The following is a 10,281-nucleotide window of genomic DNA, read 5'->3' as shown; positions in this document are numbered from 1 at the left end:
CCACATAATCCTCTGTGACCTCTCAATTATTCCCATGCAGCATACCAGTGATTTCACAGATTACACTGAAGGGAAGTGTAATTTAAACTTTCTATGGTATGCGTGCTCGTCCCTTTAACTTTCTTATTCAGTAGTCATTGAGGCAAGTTAATCTGTAGTGTATTTTAGTCGGAGTAAGGGTTGCAGCAGAGACACTTGGGCCCATTGTGAGTCTGTGTGTTCTTTCCAGTACTATTTTCCATAATGATTTCATCCCTATCCCAGTGTCTGATTATTAGAGGAATAGCCTTTGTATGCAGAAGACAATGTATTGATTGCTAGCTGTGGTGGAGCTGCGTGGGAGACGAGTGTTATGTATCTACAGCTGGAGCTTGCTGGAGTAGAGAATCACTAGTACAAAATGTTTGCTGTAACTTTCCATGGATAAAAAACATTTCAGTAATAAGATACAGGATTCCCAAAATGTAGCTTAGACAAGTTTCACTCAAATATTTACAGTTAAGTATAAATATTTTCTGAGATTTAGGAAAACCTATCAGTGTCCACTGCTGCTTATAAAATTCATGCCTGTACTCTCGGATTTTCTTTTTCTGTCTTAGCTATAGTAATTAAAATCCCTGTCTTAACAGAAATGAGAAAGTTTTGTTCTCTGAACTTTTGAAATTGGTTGCCATCCAAAGAGTAGTATCTTGATTCCTGGAATGGGCAAAACATTCATTGATTTTTACCAGTATCAATGTTTGGTTTGGATTGTCTGCCTTAACTCTACCTCTGAAATCATGTCAAACCCAGCCCCCCTTGTTACACCATTCTTAATACTAAACCAGCTAGCTTGTGCTTGTTAATATCTACTCTTTTTTAAACATGTGCAGTCAGATTACATTGTCCCCCTTTGGTGTTACATAAAATCCACAGGTGTATAGTCGAAAAAAGGTTCACTGTAGGGTGGCATGTGAAATATATTGGCATGAAGAAACGCCCTTTTTTAACTGGGTTGGTCATATGATTGGTATTTGGCAGAGACTCATAGCATGACTCAGTGAAATCTTTTAACAGTGAAGCTTCTCATATAGTAAACATTCCCAAGCACTAGACTGTATAGTTTTATTTCACTGAAGTAAAATCCCATTATATTAAATTATAATGTGGAGACACTCTCTACATTAATTTAATGGATGCAGCTCTTCAAGTTCTCACCATCTGTTCCACCCTTTAATTACAAAAATCAAAAAAGTACAATTCACAATCCCATCATAAAAAAAGAGGACTAGAAGTGATTTGGACACACAGGTATGTATTATACTCTGACTGCCAGCATCTGTTACGTACATGGTTTCACTTGACAGTAAGCTGTACTTTGCTGGTAGCACCTCAACTTTAAAAATATGTATTGGCAGTTTCAAGTCAATAAATGGTTAGTCACTGCCTCACCTAGAAATCTTATTGTCCAGTGCTGTGGTTCTGACTGCATCTTAGATACAGCTGCTTTTCAGGGTAAGTGAAATTACCTTTGTGCCTGCAAGCCATGGAACGCTGCAGAATCTACATATGCGGTAAGTGAAAAGCCATGTTAGAGATACTCTCTGTCAGTATTTTTTAGAGAGGCTATCCTCTCTAAAAGGAATATATATATATTTTTCTTCTGGATGATACGTAGAAAGCATTTACATTAAAAAAAGATGAGCAAAATGCAAGTATTTGCATTCAGTGACACTGCCCAGAAGGTTTTTCATTCACAGACATAAGAAAATAGTGAGTTTGCTCACCGAATAGTTATGACTTTTCTGTTAAAGATACCATATACTTTGAAGAAAGTGTATTTCAGGTTAAAAAATCTAGTCACATAACTAGCAAAATTAATACTAGCTGTAACACTTCACAGAAGGGGAAGTGGGAGTTGAAATGGCCCTGAAACTCTTTAAACAGATACAAGACACATCGCCTGTCTCCTGATCTCTTCACCAGCCCATGGTGCCTCCTGCTATACTGGTTTCATAGTACAGAGTAAGAGCAAGAGTTATTTTCTTGAACACAGAAGTGTATTAAGTAGTCACATAAAACCAGAAGAACTTGTTTTGGAAGAAGTCAGCCCTATCTCAAGGCTACTGTAAACTACACACCTTTATTGTGGAAATTCTTTCACTTGGTATATTATCTACACGAACAATTCTTGATAGATTTTGGTACATTTGCCTGACTATCTCCAGTTGGACACTGTCAAAAAATTAGAGCAGTAGTAGCTGTACCAATAAAGTTTTTTGGACTACTAGAAGAATGCATATGAATGATTTTCTGCTGTAATAGATACAATTTTTTAAGGGAAGTGTAACTATAGTTAAGGACAGAGAGGGCAATTTATGAAAAGGTAGATTGAGGGACTTCATCTAGAAACAGCTGCAACACAAGAACGGTAGGTTTAACACTTAACACTGTTGAGACTGATTCGTATTATAGCTTTGGTGCCCTGGAAGGTGCTGTTCCTGAAATAAACATTCTTCTGAGGAAGTTCAGCCAGGTTTTTGTAAGATTATTTTTGATAGTAAAACGTGAATCAAAATTAAACTTGCTGTGCAGTGTCCCAAAGCACTGGGACCATGATTCCGTGACAGAGAGCCTCCCTTGTGAAGCTGGCAAGGTTCTCCCTCATTCTGGGCGACCGAGATCAACCACTGTTGTAATAGACCCTGCATCGCCTCTCCACTTATTCAGTCCTGTAATAAATATACATTCATTATGGAACTGAAAAATTCCAGTTGCTCAAATTAATGACAGTTTTCTGAAACCAGTTCTTCTCTCTGATAATATACCTGATATCATTATTTAATTATGGAGTAATTATTCATCCAATGAAAACAGCAGTCATAATTTCATTGATCTTTTCAGTTTGTAATCTGAGGAGGAAAACCACACTGGCGAAGCCTACAAACTAACATTAGGCTTGTGCTAGATATGTACACCTGAGACTAAATCTCTGTGTACCACGGCAGCAAGCAAGGTTAGTACTAGCTCCCGTCTTTGAACACACAGAGACTGACAGCTTTGGGATGCACTTACTGCCTATGAGTGAAATTCAGCTAGTTATTCAGCCGACACAGCTTAAGTTCAGCATGCACTTGGGCAGCCCAGCACAAGCCCAGCTTTTAAGCCTTCAAACTTTTAGGATTTGTTGGCTTGGGCTTCCAATAGCTGGGTGCATGTAGCATCTGTATGACAGACATGCAATACAATATAGCGGACATGTGCACTCTACTTTGCCAGTGAATGCACTCAGCAGTTGTCACTCATGCTATATACATCAAAAAGGAAGTCAGACGCTCTGTCAGTAAGAGCCCAGTTCCAGTTGAAATGCCGAGGGTTTTGGCATTACCATCTACCAGTGAGATTAACGGGTCACCCTTCATGGCCATTTCTCATCCTTTTGCCAAACGCGAGATTTTTATTAGTCAAATTTATAACAGTGTATTTTTTATTTTCACGTTATTTATCTTATACACAACTTCAGGGAGAAAAGCCTCTCAGTTTTGAATTATGTTTCCAGAGCTTATGAGGTGTTGTGGATTATTTGGCTAAATCGGATTCAGTGAGGCTGAAAAGGGGGAAGAAAGAAGTTATGCACAGGAAAAGGGATAGAGGAGAAGAGTGGCAATCAGGAAGACTGATGCTAGCTTTGATGAAAAAAAGACATCGATCAAGGAGGAAGGTAACAGCATGCAATGAAATAGGAGAGGAAAAAATAAAATGTATTATTCAGATAGAAGAGATCAGGGTTTGTTGTTACTGTGATCACTGGGAGAGCTGGGGAGTTTGTTACAGCTGAAGGGAGGTATCTAATGTTCTCAGGCTTGACCACTGTCTCTTCCCAACCATTTTTCATCCTTCCCGGATCACATGAGTTTGATGGATATGACGAGGAAAGGTTGGGGAAAGGTGACCTGGCTCAGGACTGGAAGGGTAAATAGTCTTGGCTAGTAAAAACGGAGACAGTACTTTGCCTATGAACACAGTGTTACTAATGAGGAAGCTCAGGTTTATCAAGTGTAGCTCCAGCCACCTGGGGATATTCTCTTTCCAAGTAATTTACCATTGTTATTTCGTTTTGCATGTTTATATATTTACTATTATTAATCTCACAACTATTTTGACTGTCACTGAGTTGGCATGAATAGTAGTTTCTGCTTGGGCAATATACGATTACCAGGGATGCTTACGCTCGGGACTGAGGTGTGCTGACAACACATGACTTTATAATGCCAAACTTGAGTCAGTCCACGCATTTTTATTTTCCTTAATGTGTTTATTTTCATGAAGATTAAACTGGCTCTCAAACTTTCCTTAAAAAAGAAGAGACGGTTCTAGCTAGGCTCTGTATAACCCAGCTACAGTAGTGCAAATAATTTCAGGTTGCTACAGCATGTTCTTCCACTCCACCCTTAAAATAAGGCTTTTGGTGAGAACACTGTTATGTAAGGCTGCAAACGAGATTTGGAACAATAATAATTACCCAACTTGCCACCTATTTTTAATACCTAAGATGGAAGGCACTGAAATTCTGAATGATAATATTCAAAGAGCAAAGCACAGCAGTGAATCCACCTATTACAATGAAATCTGATTCAGTATTAGGTTAAAAATAAGGTCAGGTTATTATTTGTAACTAGCTATTACTAATAATACACTTGTTAACCACAGTGAAGTGAAATCATGATCTAAGAATAAGTGTGCCTGTGCAGTGAATATATCACAGTTCTCCTTTGTCCTTTAGCACATACACAGATAGATTTCAAAAGAAAATTTCCCTTCCCCAGTCTCTCTATTCAGAGGAAGCATTTAAGCAGCAGCCAGGACACAGCACTGCTTGGAAGTGAGCTTGAGAGCTGATGCTGAGCTGGATGGCACGGCAGCAGTTTAGCCAAGCCATCTCTAGCACGTTGTGTGTACCTGTTTTGTCATGCAAAACATCTGTGACATCTCCAAAACAACACAGATATTATATTAACACGCTTTAGAAGTCATGAGTACTCCCCAGCTGGGTTCATGCTTCCTTCACTACAAGATACTGGCCGTGCTGTGAAGGAAACATACATTTACCTGGCAGGAAAGTGAGGGAGGAATACTTCACATTTTCTTGCTGCAATCCTTTTTTGCAGTCTTTCTATAGCTTAACTCTCTAGTTGCTTGGCCCAGATGAAGGTCATTATGACAATAACTGTGATGTAGTATTAACTGAAGAGTAAATATCTGAAAAAAAAGCAATAGCTATAACATGCAGAGAATCTCATTTACTCACTGAAATAAATGGGCTACAGAATGGCTACATCAGTCAGGTGTTGCCTGGCTTAAGCGTAACAAGATCTCCAGGAGAAGACAAGAGAAAGAGGCACAGAATAAAGGTAAGAAAGAGTCCTGCCTGTGGTTGAACTGCTTCGCAAGGGCACAGTTAAAGAGCAGAAATGTTATGACCAGCATAGGCAAAACGCCTCAAAGAGCTCAGGCTTAATATCCTTAAGTCTGCAGGTACAGCATTTGGTCCTCCTGGATTTAAAGGCATTTAATAGGATCGCAGTCTCGTTCCAAGGAAAACAATCCTCATTACGGCCCTGAAGCCTCCCTGGCTACATTAGCCAGCTGCCTTCTTTTGGATAAGTTATTGCATTTTGCCGTAAGTCTATGCACCAAGATGAGGAGAGAAAATACATCCTGCAGAGGTTTCAGCCATAATCCAGCTGTGACATTGTGTTTGAGATTTCACAGAAGTCAGCAGTACAGCCCCTTGCTAAGATGTTGCGACTTGAAAAAAAAACCACCTCTTAGAAGTCCTACATTTTTCAAATTCCTAAAGCCAGCCATCTGAAAGCCAGAAACCGTGGTTTCTCCGTAGTGTGCTGGCACAAAAAGCAAAGATATATATCTATCTGAGGCCTAACGCAGGAAATATTATGTAGGAATTTTCTGTACAAGGCAGGTGGGATGTGCCAAGTTTGTGTCATTCATTAAAAAAACCCACTTTGGATCATATTATCTCCATGACAACTGCTTGCATGTATTAATAATTTGTTGTGTGCTTAAACGTAGCTTATGGAAAAGACTGAACACTAGGAGAGCTTTTCCAGAGAAGGGACTTGTAACATGCGCTACGCTGATCAGAGCACCACACCAGCAATCAGCAAGCCTAAAGCCTCCTAGCACAAGCTGAGCAGGACATTTCGCAGGTGTTTGCATTATTTGTTTAAAAGGAAGGAATTTAAGCATGTGCCCAACTATCTCTTGAACTGGGGTCTCTACTCTCTTGACTCTAAATGCTTCTGTCATCTTTGGCAAGTTAGATAACTTCAGTATCTGTTTCCTCAACGGGGCTGAAATCATGTATTTGTCCATCTGGCAACAACAGTGATACTATTTGTCCTGGCAGTGGTAGTATTTGTAAAGTGCTCCAAAGATTAGAGCTGTTAGATGATACGTACCATTTTCAGGACTGAGGAGGAACGTGGCCACGTGCTCAGGTGCACAGTGGTGTACCTACTTCACCCGTGCTCCTGCCCAGCCAGCCAGGAGACAGCACTGGGCTGGATGCACAAGCCGAGAGCGGTGTTCAGTGCCACACTCGTGGGGAGAGAGTAAGACACAAAATATTTGCAAAATATTAAAAACCCTAATGTTTGTGAATGAGCACTCTTTTCCTAGCTTTTTAAAGATTCTTGACTCTGAAATATCTGTATCCATAGTGATTTGGAAAGGTGATTTTCACAGTTACTTTGTAACTTCTTCTTTCACTAAGACTCTATACTTCCTGCTTTCTCTACAACACCAGAGTGAACTATGAACCAGCAAATGTCAAGTAATATGTTTTGTGGTATATAAGGTGATTAATAATGAGATTCCACCCTTTACAGAAGCCATTTAATCAAACTTTTAAAGTGAGTAGGCCTCTGTTGATAGTGGTATTACTAATGTCACTCATTTTGTCAGGCACTATCTGGACTCTGGAATGAGTCAAATGTACAGAAATAGTATTTGTTCATGCTGATGTAACACAAATATCCAATGTAAATAGCTTCTCTTTTAGTTCTCATCTTTTGCAATTGTTCTACTAAAGATCACAAGATTTATCTGACTTAATGGGATTATTAAGACATGAAACATACAATGTTTTGTCTCAGCAAGTGGCCAGTATTTGAATATGCGAGAGATTACATGATATATACTTCTGACTTCATCTCATCAGGAGAAGTCCCTTTCCCCACAGACGCAGTTGACTTCTACACTGAAGTACCAGTGTCTATACTCTTTGCTTACAAAAAATGTATTAATCAAGGAAGCCAGCCCTACATCAAAAGGTGGCAACTCATTATTACAATATTGCATAGCCTTTTAATTCTGCATTTAGTATTAAAACACCATAGCAACAGACACTTCAGACATGCATTGACAGATAATTTAGAACCAGTAAAATATTCAGAGAGGTAAGTGTGAAGAAAACTAATTTATGTGTTGCTTACTCTACAATGCTTAATCAACACTACATTCACATAGTTGTAGGATGCCTGGCAATATAAATCTGCGTAGTTTAAGCACTGACTTATCTCTTACACTACAATGGAAATGTTGGTGTTACTGCAGTAACTGGTAAGATTATTGCAATTGCTAACACACACGTCAATGAGTTTGGGATTCGTTTCAGACCATTACAGAATTAGTTGGCACTATAGGTGGTTTTGCAAAAAAGCTGAATAACCTACCAACTTAATGCGTGTAAACGTAAGCGCAGTCAGCTTGAAGAGTTAACCTTTTTAAGGAATGCTGTACATATGAAACACTTGTCACCGACTTAAGTGCCAGGATCGTGTACAGCAGTATGGGCTATCCTTGACTCATCATGGCAGCCACACCCAATCCATCTCCTTAGTTACAAACCACACACACACACAAAAGCCTGGCATAAATTCGCGTACTAAATACGGAGTATTATTACTGCCATCTCACAATTCACAGCTTAATCTTACTGTATATCTGAAGTACTGACAAACCCCCAACTTATGCAACACAGCAGGTATTCTTTCATTATTTCACTCTCCTTTGAAGGCTCAGATAACTATCTAAGAAAGAAGGGAAAAGCAACTGTGATTCTCTAAACAATTGGTTATGACTCTCAGGCAGGAGGGAGGAATGAGATCGGACTTCTGATCCACACATTTCGACTATTCGAAAAAATACGAGGACAAAATACAGAGCTAATGCTCGGGACGGAGACGGAAACCAAAATTTTCCCCTTCTCTGCAAGTGTCCTGAATTTCCTGTGCCGAGTCCTGAATTCTCTCCTAGTCAATGGCACGGCTTCAGCTGCAAGCAGGGAGTGCTGAATCACCTACCCCTTCTGAAGTGAGGTTTGTCCTGGCAGTTAAGAGCTACGACTGAGTCTTTTCAAACAAAAATGGTTCCTTTCTTAGGTGAGCACTTTAACACTATGCTCCTGTGAACCAACGGTGGGTTTGGGAACCATCACACTTGCTCTAAAGACAGCAGTGATCATTATGGCAATCTGTAAGGAACCCTGTCTAATCCACACTAGCTGTGCATTCCCCACACCTATCAGATAAAACATCACAGGAGTTTGGTTGTAGTTTCATAAGCAACTAAGCCAGGTTAATAGTTTCCTGCTGCCGAGGTTTTATTTCAGCTCTCACTTCACCTTTCCTATTCCAGGAACGCAGCCAGCAGTGGGCAATGCAGCCCTGCCCCATTTTGAGCACTAGGATCAGTCCCCAGCACACCCTCTTTTTCAGCTGGACCAACTGTCTGCCACAGAGAGCCCAAGAGTTACAGCCAATAACCCAAACCAAGGCCCTGCCTTCAGCTGAAGGCTGGACCAGACGATCTCCACAGCTCCCTTCCAACCTGGCCCCTTCTGTGATCCTGACCCCACACATCCCCTCCCGTGCCAGCTCAAAGCATTTGTACACCCACATAAAGAAGTGGACAAGGGCATAGATGCAGCAAAGAACATTCTTTCAAGTAGATCAGGTTTTTTTGAACACTCATTTTTGCTGGCAACAGAGGGGGAATAATGTTGAGGGGACTGCCACCACTGCCCTCTTCCTGTCAGCCTGGAGTGACCATCATCCCAGAGCAGAGAACACCTTGTTCTGGATCACGGTTAGACTCTGACAAGGCACTGAAGCACTCCTTTCTCTTGAGACTGAGGCACAGAGTAGCAAAACCGTAGGTTCAGATTTTTCTGAATGTTGTGGCAAGTAAGTAAAAAAAATAACAGTAATTAGTTATTTTTTGTAGACAGAAGCATAATTAACTTTAAGATTGACACGATGAGGAGTTCAAAGATGCAATCTACTTGAGTTTCACCAAAAATTTCACTATCTGTATGGAAAATACAGAGCTAAATGTGGTGTTAAAACATCTTACTATGCCAGAAGGTCAAGTTATTAGGGAAAATAAACTTTAGCTTGGCAAGTTACACAAGAGGTGAGGGTATTGCTCCATGTTCTTTGCATTTATTTGTTCAAGATTATTTTGGGAGTATTAAGGAAGATGTGCTACTAAGTAAATTCGTGAAACCTATTGTTTTTCAATGAATAACACTTTTCCTTCTACAACTTTTAAGTACAAAACTAAGAACATCAGAAGATGGAAACCTATGTAAAAAGTGCAAAAACATTCTGAAAGAAAAACAAAACACCTCAGTTAGGTCATTCAAACAAACTGATGTCTACTAAGAGAGCATGACACCAAGAAGCTGAGACTGACCTATGAAAAAAAACATTCTTTTCCCCTTACTCACTAGGTAATTGTTGATTTGCTTCAATAGTAGGCAAAGAATTTAACAATTTAGACTCTGTATTAGGCAAACCCTGACTGAGACAATTAACTAAGAAAAGTCCTTGTTGATTTGATAATTTCAACATGGTACATTTTGTTCAAATTTTGACCCACTTAAGTGAAAGGGTATTTTTTTTACTAATCATTTTATGTCTTTTGGAAGTTACTTAAGGGAAATCTTGCATTGACTAATACCTCCATAATTTAAGATGCAAATTGCAATAAAATACATAATCTGTTACAGATCACAGATGCATGTTTCTTTCATTCCTTTTTATTGCATCTTATTTGTCTCTATCTTACCGATATCTTTTCCTTTAGGTAGAAAGCAAGTGTGTCCGAGTACACTAAGCTAGCTGAGGTCCACCACTAGTTTCCTGTATTTTGCTGAAAGCTTACACTGCACCTCACTTATTTCTTCTCTCTTAAAAGGTCATAATAAACCCAAGC

The sequence above is a fragment of the Mycteria americana genome, chromosome 8 (genome assembly GCF_035582795.1).
Source record: "Mycteria americana isolate JAX WOST 10 ecotype Jacksonville Zoo and Gardens chromosome 8, USCA_MyAme_1.0, whole genome shotgun sequence".
NCBI lineage: Eukaryota > Metazoa > Chordata > Aves > Ciconiiformes > Ciconiidae > Mycteria > Mycteria americana.
The sequence above is the reverse complement of the archived record's forward strand: the minus strand, read 5'-3'. Positions refer to the sequence as shown.